The 11688-nt window shown below is 33.4% G+C and overlaps 1 pseudogene; it reads left to right on the forward strand.

Moving 5' to 3' along the window:
• Nucleotides 1-424: 424 nt before the first annotated feature.
• Nucleotides 425-1091, forward strand: LOC114717687 (probable receptor-like protein kinase At5g38990; annotated as a pseudogene).
• Nucleotides 1092-11688: the final 10597 nt, after the last annotated feature.

The following is an 11688-nucleotide window of genomic DNA, read 5'->3' on the forward strand; positions in this document are numbered from 1 at the left end:
ATGCGTTGAAGTCATTCGAAAATAATAACGACGCTGGTGATGATGAAGCCATTTTTGTATTAAAATAATGCCTTATTCCTAGATAATTGCTTTTTTATAATTGGAGGTCGCAATCAAAACTCGGAGAAGTAGTTCAACACTGGTGCTCAGGGCTTGAATTCCTAACCTTTTGACTCTCTTCATCTATCCCCAATCACTAACGATGTGTTTAGGTTGACAGTAACAAAAATGAAGCTATCTTCTCGACATTGCATTTGTTTGTCGATCACCAGGATGGCTTCTTCCCTGTAACTAATGTGAGAGCAGCTTGAACGAGAACGTGTCTTCAGCATGACTAACCCGCCAACTACGACCATGTTTCTCCTCTTACTCTTCCAAAATCTACAGAATTGATCAAAATTATTTTGCACCTGATGTAGTATACATGACTGCCAGAAATTATGGGATGAAAGAAACGTCTAAATTTAACTTGACTTGGGAATTTGAAGTTGACTCAGAGTTTTTTTACATGGTGAGATTGCATTTTGACGAGTTTGATGACAAGTTAATTATAGGTGTTGGAGGGTTTGGTAATGTCTATAAAAGTCAGATTGACAACAGTTCAGTTGTTGTGGCAATCAAACGCCTCAAAGAAGGTTCAGAACAAGGCTTAAAGAGTTCCAAACTGAGATTGAAATGCTCTCTCAACTTCATCACCATCATTTAGAGACTCTTATCGGTTATAGCACAGATAGCAATGATATGATCCTTGTCTACGAGTTCATGGCACGAGGGACCTTACGTGACCATCTCTACGAGTTTGATTAGCGCCCACTTTCTTGGCATTAAAGGCTGGAGATTTGTTGGGTGCAGCAAGAGAATTGCACTATTTACATATAGGGGCAAAGTACGCTATCATTCACCATGACATTAAGTCATCAAACATCCTGATAGATGAGAACTGGATGGCCAAGATTTTAGATTTTCGACTGTCCAAAATAGGACCCTCAGGCATCAAGAGGTCCAACATTAACATAAGTACAATAGTCAAGGAAAGCATTGGATATTTGGATCCGAAATACTACATGTGTCAAAGGTTGACAGAAAAGTAGATGTATGCTCCTTTGGAGTGGTCCTTGTGGAGGTATTGTGTGGGAGGCCTCCTATCATTTGTACAATGGAGAGGCAGCAACAAAACCTAGTAGAGTGGGTTCGAAGATGTGTTAACGAGAATAAGATTTATGAGATGGTGGATCCATTCATCAAGAAAAGCATAATGCCAGAAAGCTTGAAGGAATACGCATAGATTGCTTTCCGGTGCTTAGCTAATGAGGGGAATGAACGGGCGTCCATGGAGGATGTGATGTTGGGCCTTGAGTCTGTGATGGAGACGCTAAACAGAGCGAAGAAGGCAGAGCTTGGTGGGGCCCTAAATGAAGAGATTACTTTTGAAGAAGGGTAGGCTTTCAATGGGTGGTGGCCATTCACAACCTTGTGTGGTCCTTCAGTGTTCGCCAATATCAAAGGTACTAATTGCATGCACCGTCACTACAATGTTGTTTTTTTTTTTTAGTAATCTTCCAAGCAAGTTGCAAAGCTCAATTCTAATCAAACGAAAGGCACTTTTGCCTACATAATTATAGTTTTAAATAGGAAAATTCCAAAAAAGTAATTTTTGAATTTTAAAATCCTCAAAAGTCACATGAATTTAACAAATTCTAAATTCATCATGATGACTAAATTAGAATTTCGAAATGTTGATGAATTTACAATTTTGTTTTTTATTTAAAAAAAATCGTAAGTTCCCCTTACTGGCGGATGGATTGGCTGCTAACAACCCATGCTGAAGTTTTGGTGATTGACAACTAATTTTTTTTGGGATTTTTTTTTAACATTTGTAATGTGATTAACAATTTTTATGACCATATTTACAACTCTATTAACACAATTAAACACATATTTTTTTTAAAGATTTTTAAACTGATATTTTTTTAACATTTGTGACATGATTAACAACTCTCTTATAATAATATTCACAACTCCATTAATGCCATTGCCATATTTTTTTCAGGTTTTTAAGCTAGGTTTTTTTTGAACATTTATAATGTGAATGACAACTCTCATGATAATATTCACAACTCTATTAATACCATTAACCAGCCTATATGATACGCATAGCTATATATATTTTGGTTGAAAGGAATTAACGTAGGGGTCTATGAAAATATTTTGTTCGCATTCATAGTCCTTTTTTTTTTGCCATGCTCATTAACTAGACCATCTAGGTAGCTAGTTTGAATAAATACTTAACCTTATTAGATTCGGATCGTCTAGATCTGATAATGGTCAAGATTTAAAATTTTTAACTAATAATTTTTAAATAGAAAAAATTATTCTTTGAAAAAAAGGGAAAATATATTTGCAAGTTCTCATCATTTGATCAGATTTTGAATTAAGTCGTTATAGTTTTATTTCTTTTTATTGAATCCTTGTAGTTAATTTTGTTAAATTTACAAGTCCTTCAATTACTAACGTTGCAAACGCGGATAACCCGTAATGATAAAGGATGATATGGCAGTGCTTCCCCCCAGGTGTATGTGTGTCTCTCTATATCCCGTCTCTTCTATTGAAGCTAACCACGATGAGGTCAATGATGCCTAGAAGGAGTGAAGTTGATCCTACTCTTCACCAACATGTGCACGCTGCTTCGATATTGTTATGAGTTCGATTGTGCTAAGAAGGAGTAAAGCGAGGATTGGCGTTCAGCATTCCGCCCATGACAATTTTTTTGGTGTACTACTATGGCCACTTTCATTAGCACCACTGCTTCTTTTGTCTTTTGTTATAGGTAAGCAAGATTTGATGAATTTAGACCTCAGAGAACAACTAATTACTATAATATATATATTTATATCATAGACCATGGAAATACGATAGCCATGAAACTTACCAAAAACGCAGTGGCTAGCTCAGGTAGACTAGAGTCCAAGAGATATGAAAAGGAGGTTATATATATGCCAAAAATATTATTACAGAGTGAAGAAATGAAGACTAAGATGCAGAAAAAATATCATCAATTCCTCCGTGAGATTCTGATCAAAGCTTCTCTATGATATATTATTACAGCATAGAAGCAGTGCGCCCATGTTGATGAGGAGTAGGATCAATTGAAGAGGGAGTCCTTCATCACTCCATCTGGGTGTCATCGAACTCATTGTGGTTAGCCTCACCAGATGATAGAGAGAGACACACACAAACTATTGGAGGGGGTGCCCTGCTCGATTATCTTTTATCATTATGGGTTAACGGTGTTTATAGCATTAGTGACGGAAGGATTTGTAAATTTAACAAAATTCATTACAAGGATTCAATAAAAAGAAATAAAAGAAGGACCTAATTCAAAATCTTATTAAACTAGAAGGGCTTGCAAATATATTTTCCCTTGAAAAAATCATAGTTAAGATATTGTCTTTATTTTAGATTTTACACTCGTTAAAATAGTTATTAATAAAAAAAATTAGATCCAGACCATTCAAATCAAATTTATATCATCCAAACTACTAGTTCTTACTATCTGGACTGCATTTAACCCATTCTGTGTTGGCCGTACATGAAATATAGAATTATATATTTATATCCATCCAATGAAAATTTGATTTATAAGTAGCTCATAAAGTGCATTGATTGTGTTTAATATATATTTCAATTTAAGAGTATTTCATTTAATACGATGCATATGGAAAGGTGCATTCAGCTTGGAATAGTCAATGCTGCATATAATGGTGCGCTCCGAAAAATGTAAAAGTGGTCCATCTAGAGCTGCAAATGTCCAATTGCGTGTTTTATATATATATATATATATATATATCTCTATCTCTCTCTCTCTCTCTCTAAAAGACCACTCCTTTACATTTTTCTTCCACGTTTGTCGCCATTCGTGATAGAGCCCCTTTGCTAGCTTTTCCCTTCCATTCGGTGGAGCCTTACGTATCTTTTGGGGGATGGAGGGTATTTTATAAAAGACCACTCCTCTGCATTCTTCTTCCACGTTTGTCGCAATTCTTGATAGAGCCCCTTTGCTAGCTTTTCCTTTCCCTTCGGGCATCTCATGGAATCCGTTAACGATGGGCCTCCACAAATCAGCATCATGTATGTTTGGTTTACAGTTTGTCATAACTGCATTATAGTGGTGATCACTTTCAAACTAAAAGGGGTAAAAATAACTTGTCACTAATATGATATATGATGAGTGGAGGTTAATTAAGAACTCTACAATCTTTTTAGAATTTCATCTCTTGATTAATGTCATTACATCCTATAATGCTCAAATGGATGGTTTATTCTAATATTTATTGCTATGACCACCAATGTTTTCATGTTTGTACTATAATGTGGATTAATTCTTCTATTTATGAATTATGAATTGTGACTCTTAAAAGGACTGGAAGCTTGTAATAAAGAGGGACTAATCATAAAGGATCATATGCACCTGAACACTACAAAAAAACAGACTTTAGGCGACGACTTCCGACGGTGACAAAAAAAGTCGCCGCTGAAAGTTTTAGTTTCAGCGGCAACTTTTTGGTGTCACCGCTGAAAGTGGACATTCAGCGGCGATTTTTTTTGTCACCGCTGAAAGTTCGCTGCTGAAACTAAGATTTTAAGCGGCGACAAAAGTGTCGCCGCTGAAAGTGGACCTTCAGTGGTGACTTTTTTTGTCGCTGCTGAAAGTGTAATATATAATATATATTTTATTTTACAATATTAATAAACAATTCAATCTGGCTCAGCGGCAAGAAAATTGGACACGAAAGGAGGCTGTCACGAGTTCAAACCTTGAAAAAGACACATTTAAGGTGAAAATATTTGAACGATGATGTGGCAAGAAGGAGTGATGTGGCAATGACGTGGTGGTCGGCGGTGATGATGTGGCGGTCGGCGACGATGACGTGGCACCGGCGGTGATGAAGTGGCAGCTGGTGACGATGATGTGGCGGCCGGCGCGATGATGACGTGGCGTTGGTGAAGCCAATTCTTCTTAGGCATTACTTTCAGCGGCGACAAATGTCGCAACCGAAACTTCTAAAAGTCGCCGCTGAAAGTATCTTTCAGCAGCAACTTTTTTAGTCGCCACTGAAAGTTTTCAGCCACAGCTGCTACGGCAACGACTTTTCAGCGCGACTTTTATAAGTCGCCGCTGAAAGTCAATTTTTTTGTAGTGGAAAAAAGTGTAAGGGAACAAGAATTAATCCATCTTTCTCTCAAATTCTTGTGTCTTGCTTATCTCTCTAATCTATATATTTTCATAGCTTTATAACACTTTCATTTATGATTGACTTTTTCGTATGGGAAAAAAAAACCAAAATACCCTCAAAAATACTAAAGAACAAATTAAGGGGGGTGAATTTTAAAATCTCAAATCATACCCCCTTATACTATTTCAGAATTTTAAAATATTATGAAATGACAACATTGCTCTTATTCCCAGTAACTACTTTCATACAGTTATTAACTATTCTAGTTTTATTATTAACTAATTTTGTTTTCAAAGTTCTGTTGACTACTTTTGTATAGGCCTTAACTACATAATAGTAGTAAATAAATAAAAAGTAGTCACTGGATCTTCAACAATATTTAATGCATTTTTTTAATTTTTGAAATAAAATTAGTCAATAGCCAAACAAGAGTAGTCATCAAATTTTTAAAAATGAAAGTACTCAATCACAATACTAGAGTAATAGTAGCTAGTAGTCATCAAAGTTCTAAAAACAAATATAATCAATATCTTAAAAAAGTAGTCAATATATAAGAAATAGTAGTCACTGAAAACTCCAGCAACCAGTCATTGGAGTTCTGATGACATGTTACTGGAGCTTTGGATGCCGGCCAGTGGTAGGTTTGCTGGTGTTGAAGCTCTGGCAGCCAAAAACCTACTAATTAAGGGTACTGAAGTGATGATATTTTTAAAAATAAATAGTGAAGGGCATTTGCATAATTTTATAAGATTTAAAAATTTTGAAATAGTACAAGAGGTCTGAATTGAGATTTTGAAAGTCATTTAGCAATTTTTTGAGTATTTTATTGTCTTTTCTTCTTCTTTCGTAATCTTTATGCTTTTGTGGATGAATTTTTAAAAAACAAATCTTTCTATCCAACATCGAGTGAAAATTAGTTTATTAAAGGAAAAAAAATTTAGATCAAGTTTCTTATATCCGTGATGTCAAGATAATGTAATATAATATTTTTCAAAAATCAATCACTTAAAATAAATCATGAAAATATGATATTTTTGTCCTTTTTAGCCCTAATTTCATGCAATCCTTTTTAATTCTAATTAATCAGTAATTAATACATTTAAGCCAAATAAATATGATAAATATGAAAAATCATACTCCACCAGTCCTTAATATATGACCTATTTAAATAATTTAATTAGATTAAGGAAGTTAGATAAATTAGTTAATCATAAAAAATATGACATGTTTTTTTTTAAAACACCATAATCATTTTTCTTAATATTCTTCTTTCTTCACTTACTTGATTATGGTTAAGGGAGCATCCATAGGAATAATTTTAAAAAATGATAAATATGAAAAATAGATCTTATATTTACAACAAAAATTAACTTAGCAATTAGGTCTTATATTAATGATAGGATAAGTATTAAAATAAGAACTCATCACAAAGACCTCTAGCAAAAGTAGAAATTCCAAAAATGACACAGTTGAGAGTTTTTAATAGTTGTGACTTTAGTTGACATTTGATATTTCAAGTATTCAGGACTTGTGTTTAGACTATATCTTTTAGTTAAGTCATGTTTTTCAACAAATTAATTGTATTTTGCTCTCTCTAAAAAAAAAATACATAAGAAATTAAAAGAAAAATTCAAAAAAATTCATGATGGATTAATGAATTAAAACAAAATAAATTTGTTACAGAATATTCCGTCAGTAATTTGTGGCCAATTTTTTATGGAATATTTTGTCAAAAATTACCATTAGAGTTTAAAATTCTGGCAAATGAAATTAGAGATGGAATATATTTTGTGAGAAATTCATTGGTAATTTGTTTCTGTTGCTAATCCATCAGTAATTTTGAATTTTATCGCCAATTCAGTTGGTAATTTGGTGTTTTTTAATAGTGACAGACTTTTATCCTAACTTACACTTATAAAGTAAAAGCTATTTTGGTCACTCCTAATCCAATTACACTCTAAGCGGTGATAAACGTGGACAAGATAGAATGCTGTAAATAAAAACTACATGAAAATGATATGCAGGCTTTAAACCCTCTTGTTGCTGATATTTTCCTCCGGAATTGTCAATGTTGGAATATTCATTTGTCATCAATTTTCAAATACGACAGCTCCAAAATTCTTCACTTGTGAAGAAGGGTGAAAACAAATCTTTTAAAAAAAATTTTGATAACTTTTTACACTGATAGTGTTTACAATTAGTGCAAAAGGCTAAATTATTTTTTTAATATATTAATCTTCTTTGCTCCTAAATCCCATTGTATCATCCAAACTCCTAAAAAACCCAGCCAATAATCTTGTATCGCAGCTTCGCCATTTTCATTCCTACTTCCTTGAAAGTTCGTCTCACTCAAAGCCCATATTGAAGACTCATTGTTGCCCCTGCTTCTCCCTAGCCTGCTCCCTCTCTCATCCCTACCTCCCTAATTAGCACCAGAATAAGTAGTCAGATTATGAGGGGACTCAATATCAGTATATGCACCCAGAGAAGAAGTAGGCCATTTTCTAATAATGAAAGAATGATCCACTGTAATGTCGTATAAACACCTTGTATTTTAATCAACATTCAAACAAGTTTTTCTAGCTTCTTAATCTTCAAATCCTATGCCCAACAATGTTTCAAACATCAATGTATAAAAATACTGTGCTTTCCAAATACAATTCTTTACTGAGAACCAACTTAAACCCAAGAAAATAGAACTTAGATTCATCTTCTTTTCCTATATTTCAACAACCAAACAACAAGGGTTTGTTTGGGAAGAGGCTAAAATCCCATATAAGATCATTTAAACTAGAGGAGAAATATGGGCACTCTGGTAATTTCATATTGTTAGACCAAAATAAAATCATCCCTTTGTCATAGGAAGATTCAAACCTAGCACCCAAAGATAGGTAACAAACACCAGCTCCACCACTAGATTACCACTAGATTACCATTCACTACAATAAATAATTAAAATATTAATTAAAAAGGAATAATTATCTATTTCAAATTTAAGGGCTATCACAGTGCAAGATCTTTCCTTCTTCTTTTTCAATTACATAAAGTAACCTAAAGCATAAAGCGTCTGGCAAGCCCTCATCAAGGGTCAGATTGATGCCACTTCACCTTAAGATCATTAGCATAATATAGTGCATAAGATGCACTTCTAAAAAAAAAAAAGTCTTTTACACTGGTTAGAATGGGTATTTGACATAAAAAAGGCAACTAATGTAGAAATGGGTGGTGTTAGAAGTCCAATCTTTTTATACTGGTTGCAAAACCGGTGTAAAAAATGTTACTTTTAACATTGGTTGTTATTTCAACCGGTATAAAAAAATAAAACAAAAATAAACAATAAAAAAGATATGTGATTTTATAAGATATGATAAAATCTCAAAAGAAGCTGTGTTTTTTTTTAAATAAGAGAATCGCAACTTCTTCTGGGATTTTATCATATCTCATAAAATTCTAATATCATAGTATTACAACAAATAATCCAATAAATAAGAAATAGCGCAAGAGTAGAAACAATCAGATTTAATGAAACAGTAAAAAAACTAGCCAAGTTTTCCAGAAATGATATCGATTTATATTGGTTCATACACTAAAAATATATTTGTTAGACAAAGTTCAAAATTATTCATCAAACAGGCAAATAAAAAAAAGTATAAACTTAATATAATGGCAATAAGGTGAGTACAGATCTATGAAAATATAAGTATCTGGACAATAGCACAATGAGAACTTCAGGTAGCACAGATTTGGATGTGATGAGCACAAATCTTGACACCATGAGCAAAGATCTGGATGAACATACACAAATTTGGATGGTGTGAGCATAGGTCTCTATCTGACAGTCGTGAAGAAGTTGATGAATCTGAAGAAGATAACAAGTACCAAGAAGATGAGGCGCTATAAAGGAAATGAGCATGAAAAAGACGTTACAGCGCAAAGGAGAAGAGCATGAAGAAGAAGACTAACATTAAGATTACTAGTGAATGAAGCATATATAAAGGAGATTACGAAAGAGTGAAATTTGCTTTTAGCTACAAAAAGAAATAGGTTAAATCTTTATGTTTTAAATCACCTTTTTGCAAGCTTGTAAATATTATTTTTCTAAAAAAATTATTTTTAAAACTTTTCATATCAATTGTAATAAATTTCCAGTGTAGAAAGTATATTTGAATCCGATTGTATAAGAAACCAGTCTAAAAAATTATAAATATTATTTTTTTAAAAATATATTTTAATACTTTTTATACCAGTTGAACAAACAACCAGTATAAAAAATATATTTTACATCGGCTATATGTGAAACTGATTTAAAAATCTAAGTACCATTAGTTACATTTTTTACACCGCTGTTGCAATGAATAAAAAAGGCTGTTTTTCAAGTAGTGATGTGACGCCCAACATCCGACATTTTGATTATTAAAAGAAGTAGGCCCGGCTCTGTGCCAAGATCCAAGCCTAGTTTTGTTTGTTTTTTTACCAGTACCCAAGCCTAGTTGAAGCATTGTGCTGTACTATTTGCATAATGCATGTGATTGAACTGGTCCACATTGAAAGTGACTAAAGCTAACGCATTCAATAGAAATGAGATATTTACTCCTATACTTATGTCATTCCCGTGCATGATTGCAATTTTAGGTCATTTTCATTCATACATATATACTTGAAGACAAAGGTAGGCTAGAATGGCCTAAATAATAAAACCGATGTTTTTTTTTGGAATAAGCAGGACATTGTTCGGATAACACTCTTGAGGAGCCAAATGAAGAAGGTATTCTCACTAATCTTCCTCATGTGGATGGCCCTACTGGTTCTTGCAGATCTGAGCATGGCAACTTCAGAGAACGTTGACAACAGCTTCATCATCACCACCTGCCACGGCGGCTCAGCCGACTGCCTTATCGGAGATGACGACATTGACGACGGCAGTGGGTTGCTGATGAATTCTCATACAGGCAGAATGCTTTTGGATACTTCTGTGGCCTGCCCTGCAGCTGCCCGATATTCAAGCTGCCTTCCACCACCAAGTCGAGAAGATTATAAGAAAGAAGCATGCGGTATTTACAAACGATCGGGCTGCTGAGAAATTGCTTAGCTTCTTCTGATATGGTTGATTAGTGATTTCAAATTTGAATGTGATGTGAAGGACTTATGGTTTCCTTTCTTCTTGTGTATATGTGGGTCTGTATCGCCTAATGATATGAATTCCCAGTGGAATGGAATAAATTTCAGTCTCCATCTGTTTGCTTCGACCGGTCAGTTTTCATCCTTAATTTTAATTTTTTGGGACCATTCAGTGAAGTCTTATTAATAAATTTCTAATCCATGATTGATCTATAATTCTCTCTTCTATATGAGTGCGTTATATTCTCTCGTGTGAGAATTCGCATTTATTCTTGATTATATGATTAGGTTTAATCTCATACTTGTTCCGTTTTAATTAGGATTAATTTTTATTTTGCCCTGAATATATATATTGTCTATTTCCAATGTAGTCCCTTTAGATAGAGGGCATATTAAATTAAAACAGTTCAGATTTAGAATATTATGACATTAAATGAGGGTAAAACTGGAACAAGAGCAGAATATGGGGGTTTTAGAGGGATTTTTTCCTCATAATTTTTTGAAAACCGAGTCATATAGCCAAACGAGTTCAGATCATCTCCTCCGCCAGAAGTGGAATCCTGCTCACGTGAAACTTGTTCCGGAGAGCAATCAAGGAATTGGCTTAATCCATATATTGGGTCACTTTGTTCTTTTAAAAAGTTTTTAAAATATTTATATAATTAAACGTAATAATCATTTAATAATATCATTTCAATTATATTTTCTAAAAATTAATTAACATAAATATTGAAGAATCAGGCTTTATAATACCCACTCATAATTATTTTTTTTTTTTTAAAAAGGAGAAAAATCGTCCCTCCCCCTCTAATCTAAGGGTTGGTTTTGCTTTTGCCTCTAGAGGATTGTGTGTGCAGCAAATCCACATGCACAACATGGTGATCTTGGGAAAAGAATCCATTCCCTTCCCATCCTCCATTCTTCGGTCGTTAGATCAATATTTTAATACTTCAAATTTTATTTTTGAGTTAGGATTGTGTTAAGTATTTTGTCATGCAGCATCCTAAAACAATTTGTGTGATGCGTCTAGCATTATAAAGTATTTTTTTTAGCTGCATTTAGTATTTTAAATAATTTTATAATTCATCCAGCACCTTGAAATATAATTTTCTCTTCAGGTGCACCTAAATACTGAAATAATATTTTATGGTGCTTAATATGCATTTATTTAACAAACCTTTTGAGGAGTTAATAACAACATTAAAGTTACGCATAAAATAGTACTTTAAATGCACAATTATATTGCTTCTGAATAATTAGTAGTTCAAGAGAAAAGTTACACTGCAAAATATTTAAGAGTACTAGATGTATCTGAAAAATATTTTAGAGTTTTGGA

Source organism: Neltuma alba, unplaced genomic scaffold, assembly GCF_004799145.2.
Source record: "Neltuma alba isolate B1F8T4 unplaced genomic scaffold, ASM479914v2 tig00011768_pilon, whole genome shotgun sequence".
In the NCBI taxonomy this organism is placed as follows: Eukaryota; Viridiplantae; Streptophyta; class Magnoliopsida; order Fabales; family Fabaceae; genus Neltuma; species Neltuma alba.